This window comes from Artemia sp. Qi Xiang Cuo, unplaced genomic scaffold (genome assembly GCF_049724085.1).
Source record: "Artemia sp. Qi Xiang Cuo unplaced genomic scaffold, ASM4972408v1 HiC_scaffold_3027, whole genome shotgun sequence".
NCBI classification, from domain to species: domain Eukaryota; kingdom Metazoa; phylum Arthropoda; class Branchiopoda; order Anostraca; family Artemiidae; genus Artemia; species Artemia sp. Qi Xiang Cuo.
Window position 1 is genome coordinate 1,212,890 of NW_028300422.1, and position 17,075 is coordinate 1,229,964.

Genomic DNA, 17,075 nt, shown 5'->3' on the forward strand with positions numbered 1-17,075 from the left:
CACTATCAACTTCTAATAGGGTAAACATTCCACTCGCCATCAACACACACAAATATATATACAAATGAGTAAAGTCAAAACTGTTCTTCTCACTCCTTTGAATTCTATTCACATACTAATAAAACCATAGCAAAAATCCTTTCCTTATATTCTCTGCGAACCTTCGTCGCTAATATGTAAGCGGTCCTCTGGTTGGTCTAGAAGGAGATGTAACCGAGTCTCTGATTGGTTTAGAAGGAAACACGTGATCTAACTGTTTCCTATTCCCGGATCTTAACATTCGCCCCTAGCGTGCACTTGGCCAAACAACAACAACGACAAAACAAGATCTTGAATGAAGTGTCATTGACTTTGTCCCCGTTAGACTCAATAATCCATAAAACATCCATCAAAGTGAGAAAAATACTGTTTTTCCATTCTAACTGACAAAAACCATAAAAACATGTATAAATTACTGTTGACATCCATGAAAAACATCAAATAAATTGACCAACACTCATAACCATCAGAGAAACATCCATCAAAGAGAGAAAAATCCTGTTTTTTCAAGTGAGAAAAATCCAGTTTTTTCATTCTCAGTGAGAAAACCATAAACCACGTGGTTCGTCCGGGAGTCAATAAGGCCTTTCTACATATAGTATTGGTTATTGGGAAGTATACAGACATTTTCAGAAAGGATTTTGTTTCTGGTGGGGGGGGGGCGCAAGGAGGGGGTCATTCGGCAGAATCTTTCCGTGGAGGATGTTTTCCTGGGGTACGGGATATTTCTATTAAGGAGGAGCCGGATTTCTCAGCATTATTTAAAAAACAAACTGAAAGTTTGTTCAACTGAAAGTAATAATCAACATTAGAACTTAAAACAAACAGATATTATTACGTATATGAGGGGGTACGCCCCCAAGTCAATACCTCACTCTTTACGCTACAGTTTTTTTTTTTTAGTGCTTTCAAAAGTGCTATATATTCTAATTAAACGGCCTTTGTGATTCAGGGTTTTGTTATTTGAGCAGAGTTTTAAATTTTGCGTAAATAGCGTGGTATTGACTAAGGAGAGAACCCCGTCATATACGTAATAACATATACGTAATAAAAAAAAAACAAGCGATACGGCTCAATAGTAATCGAAACATTAAAAAACGGAATTTTGTAGTCAATAAATGTATCAAAAGAATGGGCTCATAATGCTGATTCTAAATATATAAATTCTATTAAGTTTAGTATTACTCATCAAAGGCTACGAGCCTGAGAAAATTTACCTGATTTTTGAAAGAGGGGAAAACATCCTCTACAAGTTAAATAATTTTAATGAAAATCACACCGTTAGATTCAGCGTATCAGAAAACCCTTTGACATAGGTTTCAATCTCACATATGAAAAAATATTAAAATGTTTATTTTTTGCCATAATAAATATCAGGTTTGTGTGCTTTTTTTTTCAGGGGTAATAGCAACAACCCAGTGGTCCAAGAAAATACATAGAGATCTCAATCGAAAGGTAATTACAAGTTATATTACCCGTTTAAGTGACCAAAATTATTGGAAGGTAGCTTGGCTCCCTCCCACGTCCCTTTTTTCCCAATTTTGCCCGATAAAATTTTAAGAGAGCCATAATGTTTATAATAGTTAAAAAACAACAACAATATCTCTTTGAAGTTAACAAATCTCCCCTATAGCCCTTATGGACAGTTATTGAAGTTGTAAAATTTCCAAAGTGTATGCGTATAGTCGTTGTTATTGTGAACTATAGTTCATATAATTATCAGTTCATATAATAATAATTATATGAACTGTGTTGTGAACTATGCATGCATTTTTTTGGGAGGGGGGGGGGTGAATTTTCTGCTGGGGTTTTTTACACAGTGAAGATTGTTCATGGGGAGTTAAGTTTCCAGGGAGGAAACTTTTCACGGGAAATTTTACACTGGGGGAATTTGCCAGAATTCCAATACGAAATTCCTTTTATATGTTTTGCTGTCACTGTTCCGACTCACTTTTAAGGGTGGACATGTAACAGGCAGTTGTGTGGTGTAAAATATCACCAAGATTGAACTAGCTAAGAAATATTTCTCCTGAGAGGAGAGATATTTCTGTGGAGGTGGAGCCAGGTTTCCTGACATTATTTAAAAAACGATTAGAAATTAAATGAAAAAACAAATTTCTTCAACTGAAAGTATGAAACATTACTAAAACTTAAAACAAACAGAAATTAGTATTTATATGTGGGGGTTACCCCTCCTCAGCACCTTACTATTTACACTGAAGGTTGGATGTTGTCCCAATTCCATATGAACGACGCCTGAAACACAAGGGTTGTTTAGTTAGAACAATTGCAAGTTTTTTTTAAATATTATAAACTGTAGCGTGAAGAGCAAGGTGTTGAAGATGGGATTACCCACCTCTCATGCAGGAAAAGATAAAAATTAATGTGTTTCAAACAGTTCATAATAACTAATTGTTAGTAAGGTGTGACGCGAATCAATAATTTTGATAACAATAGATACATTGAATTGATACAAGAGATACAAGAGAATTGAATTGATTTAAAACATTTAAAGTCCAGAATCCTAGCCTGCACCCCCCCCCAACGTAAATAAATGTTGTAGTTTAGCTTCTTCATTAAATGCATTTATATTTTTATTTTTTTTCGTGACGAAAGCCGAGACTGCAATTTTCTAAAACAACAACAACAATCTTACAGCAAGCCTAAAGCAAAATAAATTAGCCTATCAAACAAATTTGCTACATACTAACATAACCTGGCAAAACAAATTTGTTACAAACAAAAAAAAATTAGGATTGTTTTATTAATTACTTTTGTTTAGTGCTTTTTAGTGCTTTTGAACATTGTCCTGCTGGATTTAACTGGATGTGCTGAATTTAATTTGTGTTTATTTAACTTTTCTCTGTGCATAACCTTAGCTGTACACAACATCAGTGTTTTGTAGCAAATAATTTCTAAGACCACACTGGCTAATCATGACAAAACGAAATAATAATAAAAAAAGAGAAAAACGAGGATTATACAAGCCAGTGAAACATATGAACTAAAATGCAAATATTTCGGTCAAGACACTGGCTAATCATGACAAAAATGCATATTTGCATTTTAGTTCATATGTTTCACTGGCTTGTATAATCCTCGTTTTTCTCTTTTTTTATTATTATTTCGTTTTGTTTCGTAGCCTAGTGAGTTAGTGAACGTTTGCTTTACTATTTGATGCTTCACTAAGCTCAATCAAATAGTTCGTGGTAACGAACTGTAAGCAAGGAGGGACCCGGCTCAATAGTAACCAAAACTCTAAAACCCATAAAATTGATACAAATAGATACATCAATAGAATTAGATTTTTATGCTGATTTCAAATATACAAGTTTCATTAATTTTAGCTTTACTTATCAAAAGTTACGCGAGACAAAAGCTTTCCCGGAGAAAATTTGCCTTATTTTCGAAAAAAAGAGATAACAGCCCCTAAAAATCATAGAACTTTAATGAAAATCACACTATCAGATTCAGCGTATTAGAAAACCCTTGTATAGAAGTTTCAAGCTCCTATCTGCAAAAATGTGGAGTTTTGTATTTTTTTTCCAGAAGAAAGATCACGGATGCGTGTTTATTTGTTTGTTTTGTTTTTTATTTTCCCAGGGGTGATCGTATCGATCCAGTAGTCCTAGAATTTTGTGAGAGGGCTTTCAACGCATCGCTCTTTACGCTAAAGTTTGATTCTGTCACACAACTTTATTTTTTAAAACAATAAAAAACTTTAGCGTAAAGAGTGAGGCGCTGAGGAGGGGACAGCCCCTTTCATATACATAATAATTTCTGTTCGTTTTAAGTTTTAATGTCGCTCCTTACTTTCAGCTAAAATGAACTTGTTTTTTAATTTAATCCTTAATTAGGACCGACTTTCCAGATCAAAATTTCCTTTTAATAAATTGGGTACTGTTCTAAAATATTGGAAATACGCGAGAATGCGACTCGAGAAAAGCAATGATCAGGTATCCAATGCCGGTAATTACCTATCTGACGCTGTATAAACAAGGCTTTCTCACTCCAGTGACTATATTTAAACTCAAGCTTTTTGGGGTTTAGGGTGAAAATGGTCCATAAGTTAGGTTAGGTTCCGTTTTTAGTAAATGCTATGCTTTACCCCCCCCCCCCTAATGTGTAAATATATAGCCCAAATTTGTTCATAAACTATTATATTCTCATCCTATTTTGTTTTATTTCGTTAGCATTAACCTAACTTCACTTCTCGTGTGTTTCCCATATTTTAGTACCATGCACACAATGTACCCGTATTTTAGTCCCATATTTTAGTACCATGGTACAACAGTACCATAGACCCACGTACCCTCTACTCTACGCGGGGGGGCAGCCGATTCTGGGATGAAGGGTAGAGGGCTGAAGCTAGATTGGCATTTTACAAAACCTAACAATGGCAGCAAGGTCTATTATACATATGAAATATTTTTTAATCGTTTTATTAATCAAAATTAATTACCAAAAATCATAAATCATCAATTAGCTTTATCATTAATTAATATTATTTTGTTATAGCTAAATATTTGTAAGACATTATTTATATTTTTTTATTGTTTGAATTTTATTATTTCGTTCCAGCTTTTTTTTTTTTAGCTTTTTAAACAATACGGCTTTTATAAAATGATATATTAAAAATTTTCCTTTTTTCAACTGATTTTTATACAATATATAGTGTAAATTTGAAGTTCTAGGGGGGGAGGGCGCCCTCCTTCCGTACACCTATGAACAGCACACAACAGTAGAATTGTGTCTTTAATAAATAATTAGATACAAACAAAAAACCTTTACTTTGTCAGTTAATTTAAATCAGTATCTCAAATTCAGTTATATCTCAAAATTACAACCAGCTGTTAAACTTGTGTAAACATTTTGACGCTGCAGTACTGAATGGTGTTGGTCGATTTTCGATACCGATATTTCGGACAAATTATCTATATCGAATATCAATTATCGAAACCGATATTTTTTAGGGGCCTTTAACATTCTATATTCCCCGCAGAAAATCCACCACATGAAAATTCAGCAAATGTTCAGCATACATCTTCGAGATTCTTTGCAAGTTTGAATTCTTTCATCTACAAATAATTTTATTTATCCGTATCTTATAGATAGATAGATAGATAGATATTTATTGCAACAAAAGCCTTTTCGGGCCATGGCAAAATAACAAAACAAAAATAAATACAAAAAGAAACACACAATAAATTACTCACAATTTACCCAACCTTCTAAAATCATCAAAATTTCTACTTTTTAAAATTTTATCAAGCCAATCCACCCCTCCAAAATCTGTTGAAAACACTTCCCTCCTCAAATTTCTTAGCTCCTGGCATGTACCCATAAAATGGATAAGATTTTCCTCCTCTCCACACATAGGACACTGGTAAGGACCATTTTTAATCCTATAGTTCCCAATATATTTCCTCCTTTCTCCAATACCCAAAAAATTAGCGAATTCCATATTTCCTCACCTGTGAAAGGCTGCAGTAGTTTGTAATCTTCTTCCTTTAGAGGGAATTCCGCAAGGTTTTTGCCGACCACCCACCGACTCAGGCTATCCGTTTCCTCTCTTTCTGTCATCTTGCTTTCGATGAATTCTGGCCAATCTTTATATCTTACCCTGGCATCTTTTTCGCAAGAATTCATTTTCGGCTCCCGAGTCAGATGCGTGTGAATCATTACCAACTGAGAATGAAAAGTTCACAACAAATGAAAAGTTCAGATTTTATCAAAGCTAAACTAGCCGACTTGACAGGGTGAATCTCTCAGTCTGAAAAATTCTGTCAAGGAAAAGGAGCTATCTGTCACAGATAAATTAAGATTAGATAATGTAGCTTTAATTGTAATGATACATGTTTAATATATATATATATATATATATATATATATATATATATATATATATATATATATATATATATATATATATATATATATATATATATATATATATATATATATATATATATATATATATATATATATATATATACTACTGTTGATATTAAGGCTCACCTTAAGAAAATTTGCTAGTTAGTGGGAGATCAAGAAAAGTGCGTTGCCGTAGTGGCTGGTACTGGAGCCTATGTAGTTCGGTCCATAAAGGATGCAGCATCCCAAGTCGGTCCCGGATAGACCTCTGTTTCGAGCTTCACATATACTCTAAATTTGACATGGGGGGGTGCTATTAATGATGCTGCTGAATTGTTGCCTCTCATCCAAAAGGCTAGAAATATTGTCAGCTTTTTCAGAAGTAATGTTGTAGCGACCGACAAGTTGCGCCAAGTTCAAATCTCTATTGACAATTTTTGCACCAAAAAAAAAACCTGACGTGACCACTCAATAGACTTTGCTTCTCGCGATATTGCGCAGCATACAAGACTTGAAAGTTGGTAACAAGCTAGTTTGCACTTCTCGGTCAAAGGGACCTCAGACCCACTAATAGTGAGTGGGGTGTTATTTCAAATGCGATTGCGGTGCTTAAACCCCTTGAAGAGGTAACTATTGAGCTTTCTTTTAAAATCAATCCTCCATCTCGAAAGTCCCGCCTTAGCCGAGGAATTTTGAGACCCCACCGTATTCAAATGGTGTTGTCTAAACAATTTAGGGTTGTCTTAAAAAGATAAAATTATAAAAAATTTCTTTGTGTAGAAACTCTCTTTAATGCAGAAAGCAGAGATTATGTGGATTTTTTGTGATGTGGGTAGAGGATGCAGCATACAAGAATTTATGATAGATAAAAATGGGATTGCTATACACACTGCCCCTGATTGGCAAATTTTTTGTCATAAATTGTATTTAGGCTGCATAGGGTGGTTGAGTAAAAAATTGGGTTGCCCAGGGATGATTGTAGAAATTGACCAAGCCAAAATTGGAAAAAAATATAACAGATGAAATTTTTTTATTGAAGGGCAGTTGGTGTTAGGGGACACAAAGAGGGACTCAGGAAGGTTTTGCTGAATAACAGGTACCAGCCTTGGTCAAATCACACGCATCGCAAATGCAACATATCTTGATCTGCGTTTCAAGAAAATGTATATTTCAACTGACGATCTTCTACAAATTGAGAACAAAATTGCAAACGAGATAGACTTGACCTTTCTGGCTGCTTAATCTCGATCAGACGAAACAAGTTCCACCACAGTCCCTATGATGCAGTCAAATCAAAATCAAGCCAGTTGCGGGGTTAACGCGATTAAGTCCGTACAGTCAATGCAGGATCTGCTTCGATAGGAGCCGAATATATCATGAGTCAGCAGACTTTCAATAGGGAGCCAATAATTTCAGAGAGAAACTCGTCACCTCAAGTGGTGGAAATATCGTGCTATGGGTTCCCAAAAACATCTGCACGAAGTTGTAATGAAATTCATGTCTGTGCCCGCTACCAGTGTCCCTTCTGAAACAGTGTTACCAAGGCTGGTTAGATAATCACTGAACGGCTGAGCTGACATGCTCATGTTTTTGAATTGCCAGCAGTTTTTTTTCCTCTTCCTGAGCCCGAATAATTCCAAATCTGAGTTTTTATTATATTCATTTATGTAATCGAAGTTTATTATTATTGTTTGATTTTATATTATTTGGATTTTGAAAAAAAAAGTTATACAAAATACGGTTTGTTTACCATTTGGGTTACTGAACTTCGGCAAATCCATGAGATAGCAAAAAACTGATCCGAAATATTAATTTCCTTACATCAAATAACAAAAGTAAAAAAATCGATATATCAATTAATCTAATTGTTACCTAACAGTAGTGCTGGAATATCAAGAATTGATTAGTTAATTGCTATGTACATCAGACTAGACAGACTCGTTTCTAAAATACCTGAGTATACGTCACACGGTGGTCAAAATGTTGATATAGTGCGGAGATAAATAACAAGTTGTACAATCAACAAGGGTAAAAGCTGAAATTTCTTTAGGTAAGCACATATGTATGCTTTAGACAGTAATATAGAATCAAGCGTTTAGCAAAAATATGCAAAAATCTCCATTATATAGAAGGGACGGAAGGAATTTTGGGACCAGGGGTTAAATTTACTAGGGAGCTGGGGGGGGACAACTGCCCCTCCCAGACCTCAGTTTGCCCTCTCTCCTCATCCTCTGTTCGCCCCCCGCCCCAACAGAAAATTAGTTTCTCCCAAAATCTTGACAAAACTAAGATAAACCTACATAATACAAGCAACAACACAAACAGATCATGTATTTAGTACATATTTACCTTTATTCAGTGAAGTCCCTAAGGGGGGGGGGCAGTTACGTCCTCCCTGCCTTCCAAATATTAAAAAAAAACTATAAGGATGACAACCCCCTTTGAGGTCTTTGAGGATGACAACCCCAAAAACAACTCTCAGGGCAAGGGTTATAAGCTATGCCCTTAGGACATATAAGGTTCTTATAGAAAGTTTTGTCGTAGAAAATTCAAAAAGGGCTCATTCGATTGGAAATTGAAATGGCTAGTGCCATTTTTAATAGTTGAAAATGATTGGAGGGCAACTAACCCTTTCTCACGCCCACCATTTCCTCAAACACATGCAATCAAAATTTTGAGATAGCCATTTCTTTTTTCAACGTTGTTGGAAGTATTAGAAATTATGTCCTTGAGGCTGACAACCCTCCCCCCCCCCATAGCCAGTAGAGAACGGGGGAAAAGGTATAACCGGGCATGATATAAGGGTGCTTATGGTAGGAGAGTTTGTATTAAATTAAGACTGGTCTCATGAAATTTAAAATTGAAAGGATCAATGCCCTTTTAAATATCGAAAGTAGGTGAAGGGACACTAACCCCCCCTCGCGCCCATTATTTTAGGACCCACAGCCAATCAAAATTATATAATATGCATTTTGTTTAACGTAGTTTAAAATCTCGGAACTTATTTCTTTTAGGATGACAAACCTCGCAGAGCCCTCAAAGGACCGGGTGTAAGTTATGCCCTGGGGCATATAATATTTTTATTGAAAATGTTGTCATAGAAACTTCAATAAGGGCTCATTCGATTGGAAATTGAAAGGGCTAGTGCTCTTTTTAATAGTCAGAAGTGATTGGAGGGCAACTAACCCCCCTATCACACCCACAATTTCCCCAAACATATCGAATACAAATTTGTTGATTGTAATTTTTTTCAAAGCAGTTGACAGTTCTGGAAACCAGGTCTTTAAACATGACCACCCCCCAGCCCTCGGAGTCCGGGTTGTTATTTATTCACGGGGGTTATATAAGGTGTGTTAATTAAGAGGTGTCCTGTATATATAGGCCTGCATCAGTTTGTGTGATATAGAATAATATCGTGCCTTTTTAATATTTTTCAGTTATCAAAGTGCAACAAACGTCCCTCTCACGCCCATGATGTTCCCAAACACATCAAATCAAAATTTGGAGAGGGACATTTTGTTTAACTTCGTTGAATGATAGAGAAAATAAGTCCGTAAGGATTTCTCTTTCTTCCCATCCCCCAGGACATGGTGTGGAATTTATTACCTGGGGCATATACGGTTCGTAAAGACACTGTTTTTGCAGAAACTCAAAAAGGACTCATTCGATTGAAAGTTCAAAGGGCTATTGCCATTTTTAATAGTCAAAGAGGACTGGAAGACGTGAAATTATTATAGTAAAGGTCGATGAGGGTACAATGTTTTTTGTTTTTTTTTTGTTTAGACCAGGGCACTTCGTATCGAAGGAGTTGTCTTAGGAACTTTGAAAAAGGCTCATTTGATTGAAAATAGAAAGGGCTAATGCCTTTTTCAGCATTCGAAAGTGATTTGAGGGCAACTATTCCCCTTCCCATGTCCACCCTTTCATTTGCCTATTATGTTTAAAAACTAAATGTTGCCTTAAGATTAAATCAAAATGCACTGTGTTAATGCTAATTCCCAATAAGTTATCTCAGCAGTATCCTAAAAACGACTGAGAGTATTATATTCCAACTTTTGGGGCTAATTCTGCTGTTAAAATTTACCCAAATCAAAATTGCGTAAGTGTATCCTAGCTATACAAGAAAATAAACAGATGCTTTTTTGGAATGATATAAAATTTTCTGTTTCAGGTTAACTAGAAAAGGCATTAAACTAAACTAAACAATACTATGTGTGTCCAAATTTTTCACAGGGTACATTTTGTTAAAATTTGTTAAAAAAAATTCTCCAGCAGAGCAAGCCCAACGATAAAGTCTTGAAAAAACGAAAAGATTTAAAGTATTATTGTCTTTGATACCCCCCTATAAGCCCTCAGGGCAGAGGTTGTAATTTATATGCCCTATGGGCATAAAAGGTTCTTATAGAAAGTTTTATCATAGAAAATTCAAAAAGAGCTCAATTGATTGGAAACTGAAATGGCTAGAGCCCTTTTTAATAGTCGAAAGTGAATGGAGAGCAACTAATCCCCCTCTGACGCCCACCATTCTCCCAAACACATTCAATCAAAGTTTTGAGATAGTCATTTTGTTCAACGCAGTTGAAAGTTCTGGAAATTATTTACTTGAGGATGACAAACTCCCAAGAGCCCCCAGGGCAAATGTTGTAAGTTATGAGTAGAGATGCCTCATGAGCTCGTGTCAGCACACCATATATGGGCATAGAACCACGTGGTTTATCGTCTTTGTCAGTGAGAATGAAAAAACAGGAATTTTCTCACATTTATGGATGGTTTTATGGACTTTGTCAGTGAGAATGAAAAAACAGAAACTTTGTCACATTTATGTCTGTTTTCATGGATGGTTATGTGTGTTGATTATTTGATGTTCTTATGGATTTTGTCAGTGAGAATGGAAAAACAGAAACTTTCTCACCTTCATGGATTATTGAGTCTAATGGGGGCAGGTCAATGACACTTCCTTCTTGTTGTTGCTCGAGCCAAATGTTATGCCGTCTAGGAATTTGGAACACATGTGCTGTCGACCTCAATTCCCCTATCGTGAATCAATAATTCCCCTTAGAAACAACAAATTAATTCCCCTTTCTTGACAGATCAATCAACCAATGACATCATCTGTCACACTTTAAAAATTTTCGCCTAGAAACGATTCTCCAGGAATAGATCCAAGTCATTAATGTCTTTGCCTCGGAAACAACTCTTTTGGTCGAACTCCAAAGGATATTAATAACCAAACGCCATGGAAACAATTCTCCATGAAACATCTTAGCGATGAATTGTTTTAGCGCGGGAATCAGGTTTCTTATTAATTTGAAATGCATTAGCGCAGAGATGCCAAAAACAAAAGGAACGCGCTGAAATTTCATTTAGGGATTATTTGAGTGAAACTTTTTTAGAGAGGTTATGGAATTATTTCGGCGAAATAGACAGAGACATTTTTAAGAGAAGATTTTTGAAGAGATTTGGATAGAGGTTTTGAGTGTGGTCGTTATAATACACAAGTTCCAATTGAACAGTGTTGCGAGGTCCTCTACCCCAATCCCAAAGGGTTCCAATCCCTCTACCCCAACCCCGAAGGAAGCCACCGGTCCTCAAAGGTCCACTGGGCTCCCAAAGGGCCCCCGGCCCTCAAGGCTCCCCCAGACCCCCCCGGGGCCCAAAGGGCCCCTCCCCCTTTCGCCCCCCCAAAGGAGCCCCTCTCCCTCCATCTCCTCCCTCCTCCTCCCCTCCCCCTCCTCCCCACCGCTCCTCCTCCTCCTCCTCCTCCTCCTCCTCCCCTCCCCTCCTCCCCTCCCCTCCTCCCCTCCCCTTCCCTCCCCCATTTCTTATACTTTTTTTGTGCATTGAGACACAGAACGACCCCCTCCCCCCTCACAAGGTCTGATTTTTCAAATTTCATTTTTAATTTACTTTTTTGAAATTATATAGTTGAATTAGCTCAGTATTGTTTGGTTTCGGCTTTAATTTTAAAAGCTAAATTTTCTGTGTTTTTCAATGTTCATTTCGAATTAATGTAATTGTAATGATAGAGTTGGTCTCTTTCAATAGTGGATGGTTGTGGTTTACCTTGTCACAGTTACATTTTCTTGATTTTTCAAAGTTCATTTTGAATTTCTTTCGTTGAAAAGCAAGAGTTGGAAGATTTAAGTTGTGTTTGGTTACGGTTGAATCTGTCACATTTACATTTTCCGGATTTTTCTATGTTCATTTGAATTTTCTTCGTTTAAACTCAAGAGTTGTAAATTTTCAGTTGTTTTTGGTTGTAGTTTACCTCGTCACAGACAAAGTTTCTTGATTTTTCAAAGTTAATTTCGAATTTCTTTAATTGAAATGAAAGAGATTGAATATTTAAGTAGTGTTTGGTGTAACTTGTCACAGTTACATTTTCTTTATTTTTCAAAGTTCATTTTGAATTTCTTTCATTGAAATGCAACAGTTGGAATATTTCAGTAGTGTTTGGTTGTGGTTTAACTTGTCACTGTAACATTTTCTTGTTTTTTCAAATTTTATTTTGAATTTCTTTCGTTGAAATGCAAGAGTTGGAATATTTCAGTAGTGTATCGTTGTAGTTTAAATTGTCACAGTTACATTTTCTTAATTTTTCAAAGTTCATTTTGAATTTCTTTCGTTGAAATGCAAGAGTTGGAAAATTCAGTAGTGTTTCGTTGTGGTTTACCTTGTCACAGTTACATTTTCTTGATTTTTCAAAGTTCATTTTGAATTTCTTTTGTTGAAATGCAAAAGTTGGAATATTTCAGTATTGTTTGGTTGTGGTTTACCTTGTCACAGTTACATTTTCTTTATTTTTCAAAGTTCATTTTGAATTTCTTTCGTTGAAATGCAAGAGTTGGAATATTTAAGTTGTGTTTCGTTGTGGTTTACCTTGTCACAGTTACATTTTATTGATTTTTCAAAGTTCATTTTGAATTTCTTTCATTGAAATGCAAGAGTTGGAATATTTCAGTAGTGTTTGGTTGTGGTTTACCTTGTCACAGTTACATTTTCTTGATTTTTAAAAGTTCATTTGAATTTATTTATTTTTAATGAAAGAGTTAGAATATTTAAGTAGTGTCTGGTTATGGTTTACCTTGTCAAACTTACATTTTCTTGATTTTTCAAAGTTCGTTTTTAATTTCCTTCGTTGAAATGAAAGATTTGGAATATTTTAGTAGTGTTTGGTTGTGGCTTACCTTGTCACATTTTCATTTTCTTGGTTTTTCAAAGTTCATTTTGAATTACTTTTTTTGAAATGCAAGAGTTGGAATATCTCAGTATTGTTTGGTACTGGTTTGCCTTGTCACAGTTACATTTTCTTGATTTTTCAAAGTTCATTTGAATTTCTTCCGTTGAAAAGCAAGAGTTGGAATATTTCAGTAGTGTTTGGTCGTGGTTTACCTTGTCACAGTTACATTTTCTTGATTTTTTAAAGTTCATTTTGAATTTCCTTCGTTGAAATGCAAGAGTTGGAATATTTCAGTAGTGTTTGGTTGTGGTTTACCGTGTCACAGTTACATTTTCTTGATTTTTCAAAGTTCATTTCGAATTTCTTTCGTTGAAATGCAAGAGTTGGAATATTTCAGTAGTATTTGGTTGTGGTTTACCTTGTCACAGTTACATTTTCGAGATTTTTCAAAGTTCATTTTGAATTTCCTTCGTTGAAATGCAAAAGTTGGAATATTTGAGTAGTGTTTGGTTGTGGTTTACCATGTCACAGTTACATTTTATTGATTTTTCAAAGTTCATTTTGAATTTCTTTCGTTGAAATGCAAGAGTTGGAATATTTCAGTAGTGTTTTGTTGTGGTTTACCTTGTCACAGTTATATTCTCATGATTTTTCGAAGTTCATTTGAATTTCTTTCCTTGAAATGCAAGAGTTGGAATATTTCAGTAGTGTTTGGTAGTGGTTTACCTTGTCACAGTTACATTTTCTTGATTTTTCAAAGTTCATTTTGAATTTCTTTCATTGAAATGCAAGAGTTGGAATATTTCAGTAGTGTTTGGTTGTGGTTTACATTGTCAGAGATACATTTTCTTGATTTTTCAAAGTCCATTTTGAATTTCTATCGTTGAAATGCATGAGTTGGAATATTTCAGTAGTGTTTGGTTGTGGTTTACCTTGTCAAAGTTAAATTTTCTCAATTTTTAAAAGTTCACTTGGATTTTATTTCGTTGTAATGCAAGAGTTGTAATATTTATGTAGTGTTTTGTTGTGGTTTACCTTGTCAGAGTTATATTCTTATTATTTTTCAAAGTTCATTTTGAATTTCTTTCATTGAAATGCAAGAGCTGGAATATTTCAATAGTGTTTGGTTGTGGTTTACCTTGTCACAGTTACATTCTCTTGATTTTTCAAATTTCATTTGGATTTCTTTCTTTGAAATTCAAGAGTTGTAATATTTAAGTATTCTTTTGTTGTGGTTCACATTGTCACAGTTACATTTTCTTGATTTTTCAAAGTTCATTTTGAATTTCCTTCGTTGAAATGCAAGAGTTGGAATGTTTCAGTAGTGTTTGGTTGTGGTTTACCTTGTCACAGTTACATTTTCTTGATTTTTCAAAGTTCATTTTGAATTTCTTTCGTTGAAATGTAAGAGTTTGAATATTTCAGTAGTGTATGGATGTGTTTAACCTTGTCACAGTTACATTTTCATGATTTTTTCAAAGTACATTTCGTATGTCCTACGTTTAGATGATATAGGTGTTACAAAGCATTGGTGATCTGTTGTACTTGACACTCTTACAGTCTACTATTAATACTTTTAAACCTTTGAATATAATTCGATTAAAGTCAAGAGATGGACCATTCCAGTCTTGGGTGGTTATGTTTTAAAATGTAACAGTTACAGGTTATTGATTTTTACAAGTTCATTTTGAATTTCTTTGTTGAAAGGCAAGAGTTTGAATGTTTCAGTAGTGTTTTGTTGTGGTTTATCTTGTCACAGTTACATTTTCTTGATTTTTCAAAGTTCATTTTGAATTTCTTTCGTTGAAATGCAATAGTTTGAATATTTCACTAGTGTTTCGTTGTGTTTTACTTTGTCACAGTTACATTTTCTTGATTTTTCAAAGTTCATTTTTAATTTAAATTGTTGAATTGACATAGTTTGAATATTTAAGTATTGTTTTGTTTTTTTTTACATTTTAACAGCTAAATTTTATTTATTTTTAAAAGTTTATTTTGGATTTATTTCGTTGCAATGCAAGAGTTGGAATATTTCAGAAATGTTTAGTTGTGGTTTACATTGTCACAATTACATTTGCTTGATTTTTTAAAGTTAATTTTGAATTTCTTTCATTGAAATGTAAGACTTGGAATATTTAATTAGTGTGTTTTTGTGGTTTAACTTGTCACAGTTAAATTATATTGATTAATAAATTTTAATTTTGAATTTCTTTAATTGAAATTAAATAGTTGGAAGATATCAGTAGTGTTTAGTTGTGGTGTACCTTGTCAAAGTTATATTTTCTTGATTTTTCAAATTTCATTTTTAATTTCTTTCTTGTAAATGAAAGAGTTAGTATATTTCAGTAATGTTGATTGTGGTTTAAGGTAGAACAGTTAAAAAGTCCTGATTTCTCAAAGTTCATTTTGATTTTCTTTGGTTGACATGCGAGAGTTGGAATATATCAGTAGTGTTTTGTTATGGTTTCACCTTTCACACTTACATTTTCCTGATTTTTAAAAGTTAATTTCTAATTTCTTTCATTGAAATGAAATAGTTTGAATATTTCAGTAGTGTTTAGTTGTGGTTTACCGTGTCACAGTTACATTTTATTGATTTTTCAAAGTTAATTTTTAATTTTTTTCATTGAAATGCAAGAGTTGGAATATTTCATTAGTGTTTGTTTGTGGTTTACATTGTCACATTTACATTATATTTATTCTTCAAAGTTCATTTTGAATTTATGTCGTTGAAATGCAAGATTTGGAATATTTCAGTTGTGTTTCGTTGTGATTTACCTTGTCACAGTTACATTTTCTTGATGTTTCAAAGTTCATTTTGAATTTATTTCGTTGAAATGAAAGAGTTGGAATATTTCAGTAGTGTTTGGTTATGGTTTACCTTGTCACAGTTACATTTTCTTGATTTTTCAAAGTTAATTTTGAATTTCTTTCGTTGAAATGCAAGAGTTGGAATATTTCAGTAGTGTTTGGTTGTGGTTTACCGTATCAGTCTTTCATTTACTGTATTTTACAAAGTACATTTCGAAGGTTTTACGATGCTATGTCTGATTTTGAATTGACCTGTTGTGTTTGGTAGGGATGCACCGTTGAACAGTTACATTTCCCTGATTTTTCTATGTCCATATTGTATTTATTAAATTGTATAGCTCTAGTGTTTAGAGATAAGTTTTTTTTGGTTGTGGTTTACATTGTAGGAGTTACATCTTCTTGATTTTTCAAAGTTTATTTTGAATTTTTTTCATTGAAATGCAAGAGTCGGAATATTTCAGTAGTGTTTGGTTGTGGTTTACCTTGTCAGAGTTACATTCTCTTGATTTTTCAAAGTTCATTTTGAATTTCTTTCGTTGAAATGCAAGAGTTGTAATATTTCAGTACTGTTTGGTTGTGGTTAACCTTGTCAGAGATACATTTTCATGATTTTTCAAAGTTCATTTTGAAATTCTTTCGTTGAAATGCAAGAGTTGGAATATTTCAGTAGTGTTTGGTTGTGGTTTACCTTTGTCATGGTTACATTTTCTTAATTTTTCAAAGTTAATTTTTTATTTATTTAGTTGAAATTCATGAGTTGGAATATGTCAATTGTGTTTCGTCGTTGGAGTTTAACCTGTCACATATACAGTTTCTATATTTTTCAAAGATAATTTTTAATTTATTTCGTTGAAATGCAAGAGTTGGAATATTTCAGTAGTGTTTGGTAGTGGTTCAAAGTTCATTTTGAATTTCTTTTGTTGAAATGCAAGAGTTGGAATATTTCAGTAGTGTTTGGTTGTGGTTTACCTTGTCATAGTTACATTTTCTTAATTTTTCAAAGTTCTTTTTGAGTTTCTTTAGTTGAAATGCAAGAGTTGGAATATTTCAGAAGTGTATGGTTGTGGTTTACCTTGTAACAGTTAAATTTTCTTGATTTTTCAAAGATCATTTTGACTTTCTCTCGTTGAAATGCAAGAGTTGGAATATTTCAGTAGTGTTTGGTTGTGGT